Source organism: Amphiprion ocellaris, chromosome 3 (assembly GCF_022539595.1).
Source record: "Amphiprion ocellaris isolate individual 3 ecotype Okinawa chromosome 3, ASM2253959v1, whole genome shotgun sequence".
NCBI lineage: Eukaryota > Metazoa > Chordata > Actinopteri > Pomacentridae > Amphiprion > Amphiprion ocellaris.
In genome coordinates this window covers 3,209,018-3,222,613 of record NC_072768.1, presented here as the reverse complement: position 1 = coordinate 3,222,613, position 13,596 = coordinate 3,209,018, and the positions used below count along the sequence as shown (strand labels likewise).

Genomic DNA, 13,596 nt, shown 5'->3' with positions numbered 1-13,596 from the left:
AGGGATCTGAATATTTACCTCTGTTGTTCTTTTAGACAGTACACACAGACATACGCGCACACACACACACACACACACACACACACACACACACACACACACACACACACACACACACACACACACACACGCACACACACACGCACACACACACACACACACACGCACACACACACACACACACACACACACACGCACAGCGTGTGGTCTGCATTGTTTTAATATGAGAAAAATAATAATAGAGAGAAACACAGTTATTTATTGATGTGCATACACAACAAGAACTGATTTAAGAATATGGTAATGAAAATGTAAGATTAATTAGTTTGAGAGGCTCAGTTTAACTAAAGCACTGCAATTACAACAACTTAGATAAATAAAATATTTCATCTCAATCATGATCACAGCTTATTCGCACTTGATAAAACAGTAAAATCAAGTCAGTTGCATCAAATGAATCTTTCACACAACAAACAGTCAGATTAACTCCAGAAGTCTTTGACTGAAATTTTCATGTGAAAAAACTTTGAAATTCAGTCAGTTAACAGCTGAGGCCAAAATAAACAACCTTGCATAAACACTTGGGTGAATTTTAAAATACAGAAAGTCTCTTTATCCCAATCACCAGGCCAGAGCGGGGACTGGAGAAACTCCAACTGAAATTATCATATTTATTTCCACCTTATCAAAACTGCAAATTAGAAAATAACGTGGCAGTTACTCAGAAAGCACTGATGTTATTGAACAAGTTTTAAAAATTCTCAACTGCAACTCTAGTAAATCTGATGTAACAGAAAAGAAGCACAAAAAATGCTATATCTGTTTTTATTGCAGTACTACCAGACTCTTCAGGGAGTTTCCATTTTTGGCAACTTTCAAAAAATGGCTCTGGGTGTGTTTTTACAACAGGCGCAATCTGGATCAAGTCCAGGGTCCTCCAGGTTAATTACTTTTTATCAGTACACTTCTTTTTCATAAAAGCATTCATATTTAAAGCTTAAACCATTGCACCTGCAGCTCCAGTCTATTTAACCAGCTGTTAATTCAGTGTACGGATGACTAGAGCATTTCACTCCTCATTAGCGACCTGTTAATACAACCTGTGAAGTTATGTTGTGTTCTTTGATGTAAAACAAATAAATTTAGTGTTCATGCTTTGTGTAGCCACCAGCATTCGGACACCTGTCATATAGGCAAGTATTATGAAAATAATCCTTAAAATGATGATTTTAAACAATACAAGTTATACTTTAAGTAAAATGATTTACAAATGTAATGTACAAAGGCTATAAAAATACAGTTTTGGTTTAAAAATTCACAACAATATGCACATTTTACACTCAATAAAGCACTAAAATGAGTAGATACTATAGAGTATATAAAATTTAGTAATACCATTATAAAGTGTTTCATTTCTACAATTTAAAATGTATTTATTTATTTTTTTGCTTTTCTAAGTAAAGGGAAATTTAAGGAGGACATTGTCCAGCTCAACTGTCCAATAAAAGAGTGCATTCCCTGTAAAACAGCTCAATCAAACATCGTGGGACAGACCACATGAATCTCTTTAAGTGCTGAAAGAAGCTCAGCTTTCTTTCTTTTCCATTTTGTAAGGCACAAACAGAGGAGTGTGCATAAATACAGCTGCACATACTGTATATCTTTGTGTATGAGGGGTGATATGTGCCATCAACAACAATCTCTTCTATTATTCTACACTTGTAAGTGTCTTATTTCACTTCAAACATATCAGTATAATGTAATTTAACTGTGAGGACTGAAGAGGTTGTAAATGCGGGATAATTAATTGCACAAAAGCAGCCAGTTCTCACAGATGAAAAGTTCAGTAACATGTGCTTGCATCTATATGTTTGGTTCAAAGAATTATGTTCACATGCACAGTAAATACGTAGGTTTTTATGAATAAAGAGGCAGATGTATAGGACTGTCTTATGGGCATTTTTGTGCCTGACGGAGGTGTTTCATTGGCAGCTCTCAGGGGATTGATCTTTTCATCAGAGCATTTCATAATAATTTTGCTAATTTTCTATTTCCTTATTATTTCAAATTTAGCATCATTAGCATCACTACTGAACATCTGGTCAGTCTCCTGCCATCACCTTCATGTCAGTTAGTGTCTTTTAAGGCACATATCCCTCTAATGGTTTAATATTAGGGTCTAAAATGTGCTCTGATATAATGCAGAATACAACCTGATTATTCAGATCACTGTATAACTCTAACATTATCTCAGTTACTATGCAGGAGTGTCTTTGGTGCCGCCACAAGCAGTTCTACTGACAATCAAATGTTATAAATACATATGATTTTCACTTGCAGCTGTTCTGAGCCAATATTTTATTATTTTCCTTTAATTCTTACAGTGCACACTTTAGAACCTCCATTAGCAGAAGTAAAGTACTTTAGATTTACAGCTAAACAACATTAAGAAAATAAAACGTGGTTGTATTTCTGTGATTTTCTATGGTGTTTTCAATATTACCAATAGAAAAAGGAAATCACTGTGAACCTGTTGGGCCAGAAAAGATTTCAACAAAGTCTAAACTGACTTTTCCTATTAGAAAATACTGAAGTTCTTAACAGCAGCACCAGAGGTGTTATTCACCTGCAAAATGTCACTGAAGCACATGCACAATCATTGCTTGATTACAGCAGCCAGCTGTTGAAAAAACCAAAGCCAAGCATTAGTCAAACTGCTAATTATTTAGTGGGTCACTTACTCATAAAGATTTGTCTTGAGTGTTTTAATGGAGTACAGTGGGGCGATTTTGACACTTCAAGCAGAAAACATGGATTCAGTTGATAGATTTATGAGTTGCCAGCTTCGGGGCATCAGTTACACTTCTTTAGATTTCAGGTAGTGGGTATTTGTATATTATTAAAGGCTATATTTTCTTATAATCAGAATCAGTTATATTGCCAAGTGGGTTTTCACAATTAGGATTTTGACTTAGTGCAAAATAGTGAACGCTGACAAGAAAAAAATGTTTGCAGGCAGATAAGTGTTGGAAGTTAATAAATAACAAGTGTAGCAAAGTCAAGGTAATTTTACAATAATAAAAATAAAAGAAGCATTTACAATATGCAGGAATGTGCAAATTATTCACCTGTGAATGTGCAAGATTACACGGTATGTAATGTAACTTGAATGTAATGTGATTTCAACATAGTAACTGAAAGATACATGATTTGAATTTAAAAAACAGTCTTATTTTTATCTTGATTATGATGGCTATCAGTGTGAGGTTTAGTCTAACTTCAGCATTGTTTTTTAACAGTGTAAGGTGGACATCAGCCTTTTGACAGCACACAGGGCATTTGGTATTAATTACTCAATATTTGTTCGTCCCCTTTGGCTCCCTTCCAGCTGATGGTGCCGAGCTCGCCTTTGCCTGAAAACGTCCCTGCAGACACACATATGTGCAAGTGGATCTTGGCACATATCACCCCTTGCAGGATGTCTTGTGTGTGTTTTTGAGTGTGAGCGCTTGAGGAAAGGGCCCCTGAGGTTTGATTATGAGCAGGTGACCACAGTGCCCAGAATATTTGGTGGAGCAGGAAGCACAGAGGCTCTGGTCCAGTGACACAGTAACACAGCCCCTGGGAGTTGAGCTTATACAGGCTCTGTGATGTTGCTGGCTGAGGCTGGATGGACACACACACACACACACACACACACACACACACACACACACACACACACACACACACACACACACACACACACACACACACACACACACACACACACACACACACACACACACACACACACACACACACACACACACACACACACACACACACACACACTGTATAATGACAAGGTCTCTCTGCAGACAGGACACTGCTCAGACAACACTGAGGACTTGTAAGTGGGTGGCAGCTGAGGGCTTCACCTCTCCAGACCCTGTGAACTTTATATTTCAACTGTGACCAAAGAAAATATTTAGATTGTAAGTGTGTGTGTGTGTGTGTGTGTGTGTGTGTGTGTGTGTGTGTGTGTGTGTGTGTGTGTGTGTGTGTGTGTGTGTGTGTGCAGTGTGTGGCATTACAAAAAGCTTGCTGTAGTAGATCTATGAGATGATTTACCATTGCCAAGCTCTCCATTGCCCTCTGTCCTGCTGTCCTGTTTTCAGTGGCACTTATTTACTGTCTTGAGCCAAACACCACACACACATACGCAGACATGCACAAAAAAAAGCAGAAAAACTTCTGGACACAAAACAGGGTGCGAGCTGAGCAGCAAGAGAAGAAGCAGAGAACCAGAAGGATAACTAGCAGACAGCCCGTGCAGCTTCACCTCTCTATATTAGCAACATGTTTCTTGGCTGTGTCATTTAATCTGGCTAATTGAATGCTCCAATAATTCTAAAGAGATTATAGTCTGACAAAGCGTCACACCAGGGTCAGAGGTAAAGCGGGCCAATGATCTATTTGTCAAATACATCAGGCTCTCCTCTAATTTCCTTTGATTGAAATTGATCATTTTGTAAATGCACTGTCCAGATGGCTGATAAGATTTATTCCCTTTGTGTTGGGGGAAGGTTGAGCTAATATTATGTAAAGGAAATGCGGATAACTCTGGATTAACTAAAGATCTGTGCAAAGAAAGCTGGTTTAAATGCTCTATCTGCCACAAGCTAGTGATTCCCAGGAAAAGCTATCATGGTTTTATTTAAGCCTGATTTAACTAATTTCTTTGTGCTGTCTAATTAGGGATCTGTGTTTTTAAAGTCAGTGGAAGTTGTGGGGTAAAATTCTAGTGATACAACAAGGTAAAATACATTGTTGCATGAAATTCAGTTATGGTGATACTTAACACTTCTCCTGTGGTTCTAACAGCGTGGAGCTTTGGGCAGAACAGAGAGTTACAGAAGCTACTGCATCAACTGGTTAAACCAAATACACTTTAAAAAAAACAAGCTGTTATTTATACAGTAAAATTCTGGCAGCTGTGCTTGACAGAACACAACCATAAAATTACAGTAAAACATTTTCTTCATTTACGGAAAAGAAATGTGTTGATACTGTTTATTTTACAGTTAAAAATGCGCTTACTGCATGAAAAAACTTTTTAAAAAATGTTTGTTTTACTTGAAAATTTACATGAAAATACTACATGACATAAAGTTTGTATGACCTATGATAAATATCACAGCATTTTTCCATTATCAGCACAACAGTTAGTGTATTTAATATTTAATATATGTATTTTTAGCAATACAAAAATTATGGTTATAGCTGTCATAAATATTAAACCATATGTCTGTTATTAGCAGAAAAGTACATCAATTTGACTGTAACAAGCTATATTTTTTCCATGAAATGAATGCAAAATCACAATGTCACTCGTTATAAATATTACTGCATGTTTCCATTATCAACAGTACATACATTTAACTGTGAACAACTGTATTCTTTTTGAGAAATAAATGCAAAAATTACAGTATTGAATGTTAAACACATTATATAACTGTGAAAGAGTAGTAAAATACTAATAAAAACGTATTTAAGGTGATTCAGTGTTATATAAACTGGATCAAACTGTTTTAGAGTTTACAGACTTTTACTGTCATGATTTTAGAGGGTTTTCTTTTGCAGTGTACTTTTATTTTACTCTTCCCAGCTGTATAAACTGTAAAATTAATCTGCTAAAAACACAAGTTAATGAGTCAATGCTACAGTATATGTATATGAATTTATAAGTATGCGTTTTCCATTTTAAATAACATTTTTTGATGTATAATTCTGAGAACAAACTGCAATTGGAGATTTAACAACATAGCACAGAACAAAATGGAGAAAAAAGCCATTCTTTTGACTATAGTGATCTCATTTTTCATAATGCATAAGTTAACCAACCAGTTGTAGTCAATATAAGTCTATTAAAGTTGAACTGATGTAACTAAGCTTTTTTTTTAAATGTACTGTACTTTATATGCTTTTATAGCACAGTGTAAGTTGGAAATAATTGGTGTACTATATAGAAGATACCTGAAGTAAACACATACGTATGCAAATGCACACATCCACATTCTACATTATTATGACCTACTAAAAAACTTTATATGTTCCATTTCTCCTTGGTCTGCCTTATTAGTGACTAGGTTTGTCATCTTTAACAGCACCTGCTTTCTGTTTCTTATGATTTCCTGCATATAATATTGGGCACTTGGCATCTGCATTTCTTCAACCGCCTGATAATTAGCCTTCGATAAACCATCTGATTGCACAGAACCGGTCACAGCTAATGCTGCACAAGCCTCCCCACACATACAGCATCTACAGCGTTGTAGAAAACTGATCCAGTGAGACAGAGATGGAGAGCAGGAGTAAGAGAAATGACATTTTGAACTGCAGTCATTTTGAGATTGACCTGTCATTTCAGATGGTTTGTGCATGACTCTATAGTGCGGCTATGAAGTGCTGAAGTGCATTTCTCTTTTGACATTCCACAGCATGAGAAGAGTCCAGATTATTCCAAAGTCATTCCAAGTTTACCAAAAGCAGGTTGTTTCTCCCCTAAAAAGTCACAGTCTATGTTACTCAACGTGATCCCAACTCAGCATTTCGGAGAGTTTTCTGTCAGCCTTGCAAAATAAACAGGTCTCTCTAATGCCCCTTTCCACCCCCTCCCCTCTTCCCTTTCTGCCTCTCCCTCCCTGTCACAGTTGCTCATTCGCAGGTTGATGGGAGGCATCAGAAAGGATGAGTAAGAGGCATTTGAGACAAGCGTGTGAGAGACACGGCGTGATATCGGTGGAGAGCGACGTCTCTCTGAGAGCATGTCTCTGGTCATATCAACAGCCGGGGGACAGCAGATGATGCAGAGGAAAGGAGAACCAGGGCAAACACCCAGGGGCAGGAAGGCAACGTGGGGAGGATTCCGTGAAGGGAGAACACACGGGGGGGCACGCAGGGGTCATCGTTCCCAGTGTGTGTTGGCTCCAAAGCTCACGTCCCATCATTTAAACTGTGTTTTTGACCCCTTGATGCACCCCCTCCCCTCTCTCTTCCCCCTCCAATCATTCCCTACATGTAGAGCCTCATCAACCAGATCTGCACCGACAGGCCCGAGCTGCGTGCGTACACTCTGACCGACTGCTCTTTTTGACTTTGTGTATGTGTCCGTGTGTGCGGGCTTGTGCGTACATTTATGTGCAAAGGGAGGCAGTAGGGTGCAAGGGGGGAGTAAGTCTCTTCTTTCCGCCCTCTGAAGGGCCTGATTTTTGTGGCAGGGCTGTCAGATCTCTGTTCCCTCCACGCCAGATCAATGCCAGCACCAAGTAAGTGGCAGTGCCTGATGAGAGCCACCAGCCCCTTTGACGGCTGGCCGCCATGACAAGGAATATGTTCTTCCAAATAGCAAGCTGGTAGCAACTGAGTGACGCACACACAGAGTGGCACTACGGAGGGAAATCACTACAAAGGAACACTTTTTTTCTCTGTTGAAAGTCTTTGCAAACTATAGACAGCAGGTACCGAGACCTTGAGTATGTTTTCACTGCAAATACTATGTACATTGTTGTGATATTACCCAGATTTTTCAAATGTGAACTATCTGGTGATGATGGTGATGGTGTTAATAATTTAAAAACTGTAAGTCTGAAACATTCATATTTACCTATTATGCATGGAGAAATAGTCTATACTATTAGACAATATATATTATCCATTATCTATATCTACCCAGCAATATTTTTGCCTTGTCTGTGTTTCCTTTTTGTATCATTTGTTGCTGAATCTGTAAACAGAATATGAAGAGAAAATAAATATAATTCATTCCTGACAATTTATTTTCATAGTCTTGAAGCATATTTTTAAAGATGTGCCTGTGTAGACTCTCATTCCAGGTAAAAATAATACTAAATACTTAAGTAGAAGGCAACTCGTCTCATCCAAGTGGTTTCTTTAGAACTGAACACAATTCTTGAATCAGGAAGCCTCTTTGATGCAAGGTGGAATGTTTTCAAAAACCCAAAAAGACAGATACAAATGCATTCTAGAAAAATACATTGATTTTTATAGATAATGCTTTTCCTCTTGAATAATTTCATTACAATTGCAAAGGTAATGTCTTTTTTAAAAAAAAAGGAAAAGTACCCAGTAACTAATAAGCATTTTGGATCATTTGCAACCACAAAAATAAATGTATTGCTGTATTTTCATCGTGGTGAACATGTTGCTTCCCAAAGTGCCAGTGGTGATTAAAGTACACGATGTATTATTTCTAAAATGATTCAGAGAACACAGCTTTGATTCACTGACATTCTATGAGAGGAGCAGGTCTGTTGGAAGTCTGTAGGATGATGAATTTGACTAATATATAGCATGCTGCTGTTGCAAAAGGTGACCCGTCACTAAAGCCTCATAAAGAGGATTAAAAACCCTCAGCAAACATGCACACAACAGCGCAGCACATCAACAAATACTGCAGTTCAGTTTTCTCTTCCAGCATTGTGTTAACAGAAGAACATCACCGTGCAAGCAAAATGGAGCGCTGAATAGTAATACTTTTCCTCTTAAATGCAGCCTGATGGAATGTTCTCGGTGCAATAAATTTCGCCGAACACATTCTTTACCAAAAGCCAGATGCACAAGACAGGATAAAGGGACAGCAACAGAACGAGGCATTTAATGTACGCCACCAAAGCCATAACACTAAGTAGATGCTGCCCACTTAAATCTTTACATTCTTCATTCACTTTAGCTCACCAAACACGACAGTCCCCATAGGCGAGTAATGAATAATCATTAGCAAAAGGTCCACAAATTATTGATGTAAAATAAGCAATGATTCTTTTTTTTGTTTCGCAATTTATTGCCATTAACAAGTAACTTGCAATCCAATAAATGTCAGCATGGCTTTCAGTTAATTAAAGGGAAAGATATTATACAGTAATGCAGGGTGGCGTTTATATCTCGATTTCCACAGACTGCAATTTACTGCTGAGCCTTTATTTGAAGGGACCCACAAATAATGGCTATTAAGCCGTCAGGGGATGGACAGGGGATCACATTAATGAAATTAGATAAGGTGGAATGGTGATCTACACAGCCTGGACTCTGGAGACACACAAACCCGTACAGACATGCCGCACATGAGCATGACAAATTAGGACTGCATGCTGTTTAGTTTCCTTTTTCCATTTCGTTTTTATTCCCCTGACCTGCTCGGCTTGTGTGTTTCCATTTTCCTCCGTCTTGGCTTCACCTTTTCTGCGCTTTGTCCCTGCGCCGAGCAGAGAGCCCAGCTAGGTGTTCAACATGAGGGCCTGTCAGCTCATCAGGGAAAGTTTCCCTGTTTGTCCTGAGCACTGTAGGCAGCCAGTCACTCCATCAACCCCGCCATCACCACTGCCAACACACACACACACACACACACACACACACACACACACACACACACACACATGTCCACATCTCCCCCACTAACAGGGAGGTGTCACTCGGGGAGGCAGCTGCAGTCGCTGGTGTGACGGCTCTCCTCAAATCAGAGACCCTCGTCCCTGTCAACAGCAACCTGGCCCTGAGGCTACCACTGTCACACAGCGTACACCCCTCCGAACACGCACACACACAAACACACACAGACCAGCTAGCAAGAGGATGAAGAGGCGATAGAGGAGGAGGAGGAGGAGGAGGAGGAGGAGGTGGAGGAGGTGGAGGAGGTGGAGGAGGTGGCTGTGTTCTATCCAGGGAGCTGATTTCTACTGTATTAGGGGAGCAGGGTGATCCAGAAGAAGAAGAAGAAGAGAGGGAAAATGGAGCGAGGGAAGGATTAAGGGAGGGGACAGGGATGTGTGTTTTAGTCAGAACAGTGGGCCTGATTTCCTTCCTGACAGGGAGGCCCAATTATTAGCTGTGACAGTTTAGGGAAAACGACTGTGAGTGTGATAGGACAGATAGGAGCTGAACAGATAGAGGAACTGATAATTGTTTGACAGACACCTCAGTCAGGTAGAAATCCAGCTGAAGGATCCAACTCGCTGTCTTTAATGTATACAAATCAGAGGGTGAATTTCAACAGATAACAAAACACCTCTTAACATTTCCTTTATGGCTTTGTTCTGGCCCGCTCACTCTTTCTTTCTCCTTTGTGTGTGTGTGTGTATATGAATGACTTGGCCTGTATTTGTGCTGGCAGCAAACATAAGAGGCCCTCTGTGCAATCGGACAAGGTGCCGATATCTCAGTCATGTGACAGTGACTTCCTGTCTGTGTGTCAGACAGCAACTGAAGGCTTGTCAATACGAGCTCGTGCTCACATCCTTTCCCATCTTCTCAAATACGAGCACACACAGCAAGCAGCGAAGTGTGAAAACCGCTTTCTTCTTTCCTCCTTCCCACATTCACTGCAAGTTTTCACTGTGGTAAGCATTAAAAACTTATGACAACTACTAGTTTTACAAACCAAAACTATAATTGCTTAGTGGAGATTAATATTTTAATATGACTTGCCAAGGTCAGAAGGTGAATTTGTTTTAACATCAAACCAGCAGCGTCAAGTGTGACACATTATCCAGGCCACAAACACTGTGATATACTCTACTATCCTTTATTTAAAAAAAAAAAAAAAAAAATCATTTATTTAAAAGGAGTTCAGTTTCACCTTTTGGCTCCACAGTGAAGCCTGGAGGGTATTTCGAAGGGCAACACTGCCCTCTTATGTCTGGATGATGCTATTAAAATAAGATATGTGTGCTGGTGCAAGTGTAAGTCTTCCAAAAAATGTGAAATGTGTTGTGATTAGTGTCATACATGCAAATATTCGGTCTTGCTATTTGACTTTTAATTAATGTAAAATGAAAGAAAGGCAAAATATTTTCCTTTTTACCCACAGTATCGCCAGAAGTTGATTACGGTAGTCATATAAGGAAATCTGAGTGTTTGCCCACAACATCATGTTTCTTCGGACATATAGATGCTCCTTGTTGTTACTACAGACCATCTAGTCTCTGCTTAACATTAGTCATTGATCGCAGCCGAGCCCCCATTGGCAGGCCTAATTCATTTACGAACTTGTCATTCCACATCATTGATTAAGTTGTCCTTCATCCCAGCTTTAATTATATGCAAAGATAAAAGATTTTCTCATTATTGTGTTTAATCTAATGAAAGGCCTTGTGCTACAGCAGAGGCCAGTTCAGAGGTCCAGACTATTGACCTTGGAGGGCACCTCGAGCGGATGAATGTTTTTAATTAGACACAGCAAAGGCTTCGGGAGGCAGAGTCTTAAGATGTCTGTAGTGGGTGGGACAGGTTGGCACAGAGCACTTTAATAGATCTGAGTGGGTCACCGTCTCTCACCCCTATTGACTACAGCTCAGGACTTATCAGTGTTTAGCACACTGCAGAAATATCGCTCTAAAAAGGTATTTAATTTAGCATGCATTCTATTCACATTTTGATACTCACTCGGCAATAGTACTTTGTTTATTCCTATTATATTTACAGAATGCATTTTTGTGCATAGAAAACCTATTATTCCAACAGGTTTAAATACTTTCACTTGCAGAAATTGAAATGACTCTAAACATCTTGTTAAGAAGGCATTTTAATTTAGAACTAAGCTGTCTGTGTTAGTTTTTAAGCTTACAAGATTGGAGCTACATTTGAACTCAGAGGTGGTTCAGTCGCTCGCATGAGTTAAAGCCTTGTTAATGAACCATTCAGAAGGCACTTGACTTTGAATGTGGTATAGTAATAACAACAATACACTGGAGAAAGCAGACAAAAGCAGAATTCATTGTACATCTGCTCTTCTTGGAATGCTCAGAAGACAATGGGTCCTTTTTGTTTGTATTCAATTCTGTTCATTGTTTCAGTTGTATGCACTCAGTCTTAGTGTGAAGTTTAAAATCAATGGTAGTGTGATAGAATTTTTAGAAGGAAAAGCGAATGTGTTTTAACTTTCTATTACCCACTTGTTAGATTTTATCTGGATGGTATTTGTCAGGCAGCTACTCTGCTAATATATGTGTTGATGTAGTTTTCATTCTATGAATTAGTAAAAAATGAATACATGCATGTATTTTTGTAATAGCGTAAATGTAATTAATGTACAGTGATTCAACTGCATTTTAAAGTGCAAACGATTTGCTTATTTGCAATTCTATTGATGCTGTCATTCTTTCAAAGTTTACTGAAAAAAAAACTAAATTTGATGGAGACATTATAGTAAATATGTGGCTCAGTTACTGAATGTCTTTTAAATTCTTATTCTTAATGCCTGCCTGCAATGAAGCATTCAAATCTCATCTGTGTACTCATAATCTAGAAATGATCATTTTTGTAACACATTGAGCATTTTATAATCTAATTATATCAGATTCAGGGGCAGACTGTGAGGAGCACTTTAGACAGTTACATCTTTTCATGCTCTCTAAATGAGACTAAAGGAGATGTGATTAAACTCAAGAAACCCTCGAGGTATTTCATGTATTGCAGACAAGCAATGCTAGTATAGAATCACAGATAAACAATAATGTTACCACTTCCCTGCTGCAGCACCGATGATGTCTGAGCTGTCATTATTCCATCACTTAACTTTAAGGGATCAATTCCTTTAACACATGAAGTTCTGAATGAATCATTTGACTTGATTTGAAGGCATTTAAGTTTGAGATGCAACAGACAGGCTGCACCACTAGAGGACAGTACTGCTCCAGATAGAAACTGCTGTCAGCACTTCACTGTCAGCATAAGGTGCAGTTCACAGACACTGACTAATTTTTCACACAATTTGTAAAAGTGTTATTTATTAAAAATCTTTACACCTCTCAAGCAATTAGAAACTGACAGAGCACTAAAGGTCAGTCTGCCTTAGAGGCTGTCATTATTAGTTTTAGTTTACATTGACAAGTTTTGACAAATTTGTCTTGATCACAACAAATTATTGTAAAGGTAGCATTGACGCATATTAAAAGGGATAATTTATGTATATTTAGAAAATTTTTTTAAAAAAGAGCCCTGATGAGCATAGTCTTGGATCTAAAAAAGTTGTTTGTTTTTATTCTTCGATTGAACTGTGTTTCATCTCTAATGAAACAGTTTCATGTCAACACTATCATCAGTGTGTCATCATTTTTATTGGCACTTGAGCAGGATCATCATTATTGGGTCACCAGCTCAGTCATTTTTTAACTATATAGCTGGCACATAATACAGTTGCAGTGGCCTGCATTTTTAAATATGCCACAAAAAAATCTAATTTACAAGGCAGAACACAAAAATATAGGCCACTCTAGCAAATACTTGAGAACGTCTTCACCATAATTTTCACCACAGCATCAGACAAATGCACACATACAGACAAGACTTGATAACAACACTTTGGAGCAGCTGTTGCCTCATTTCATCTGAGTCTACATGTCTTTGTTAAATCATGGACAGTGATAGTTCCATAGATTTCTGTCTTGAAGCGGATGAGGCCACAGCACAGTCTGTTTCTCCCCTGTAACACGTGAGGCATGGCATAGCACACAATCAGCCAGATTCTGGAAAGCAACTGAACTGTTTCCTCAGTTAAAGAGAGGAGAAACGACAGACGGAAACGATCAATGTCAGAGA

At 38.6% G+C, this 13,596-nt stretch overlaps 1 protein-coding gene across 2 annotated transcripts in view; it reads right to left on the bottom strand.

The window, feature by feature from the left end:
• Nucleotides 1-13,596, bottom strand: part of si:dkey-234i14.6 (uncharacterized) — a 31,707-nt gene that overhangs the window by 5,484 nt on the left and 12,627 nt on the right. Inside the window, exon 5 of one of the 2 annotated variants that reach the window (XM_023292206.3) lies at nucleotides 7,798-13,596. This exon is cut by the window's right edge and continues 577 nt beyond it. The exons of the other annotated variant lie outside the window; for it this stretch is intronic. The gene's annotated coding sequence lies outside the window, so the exon portion shown is untranslated. Of the gene's footprint in view, nucleotides 1-7,797 lie in introns of those variants that run through there. 2 annotated transcript variants of the gene reach the window in all.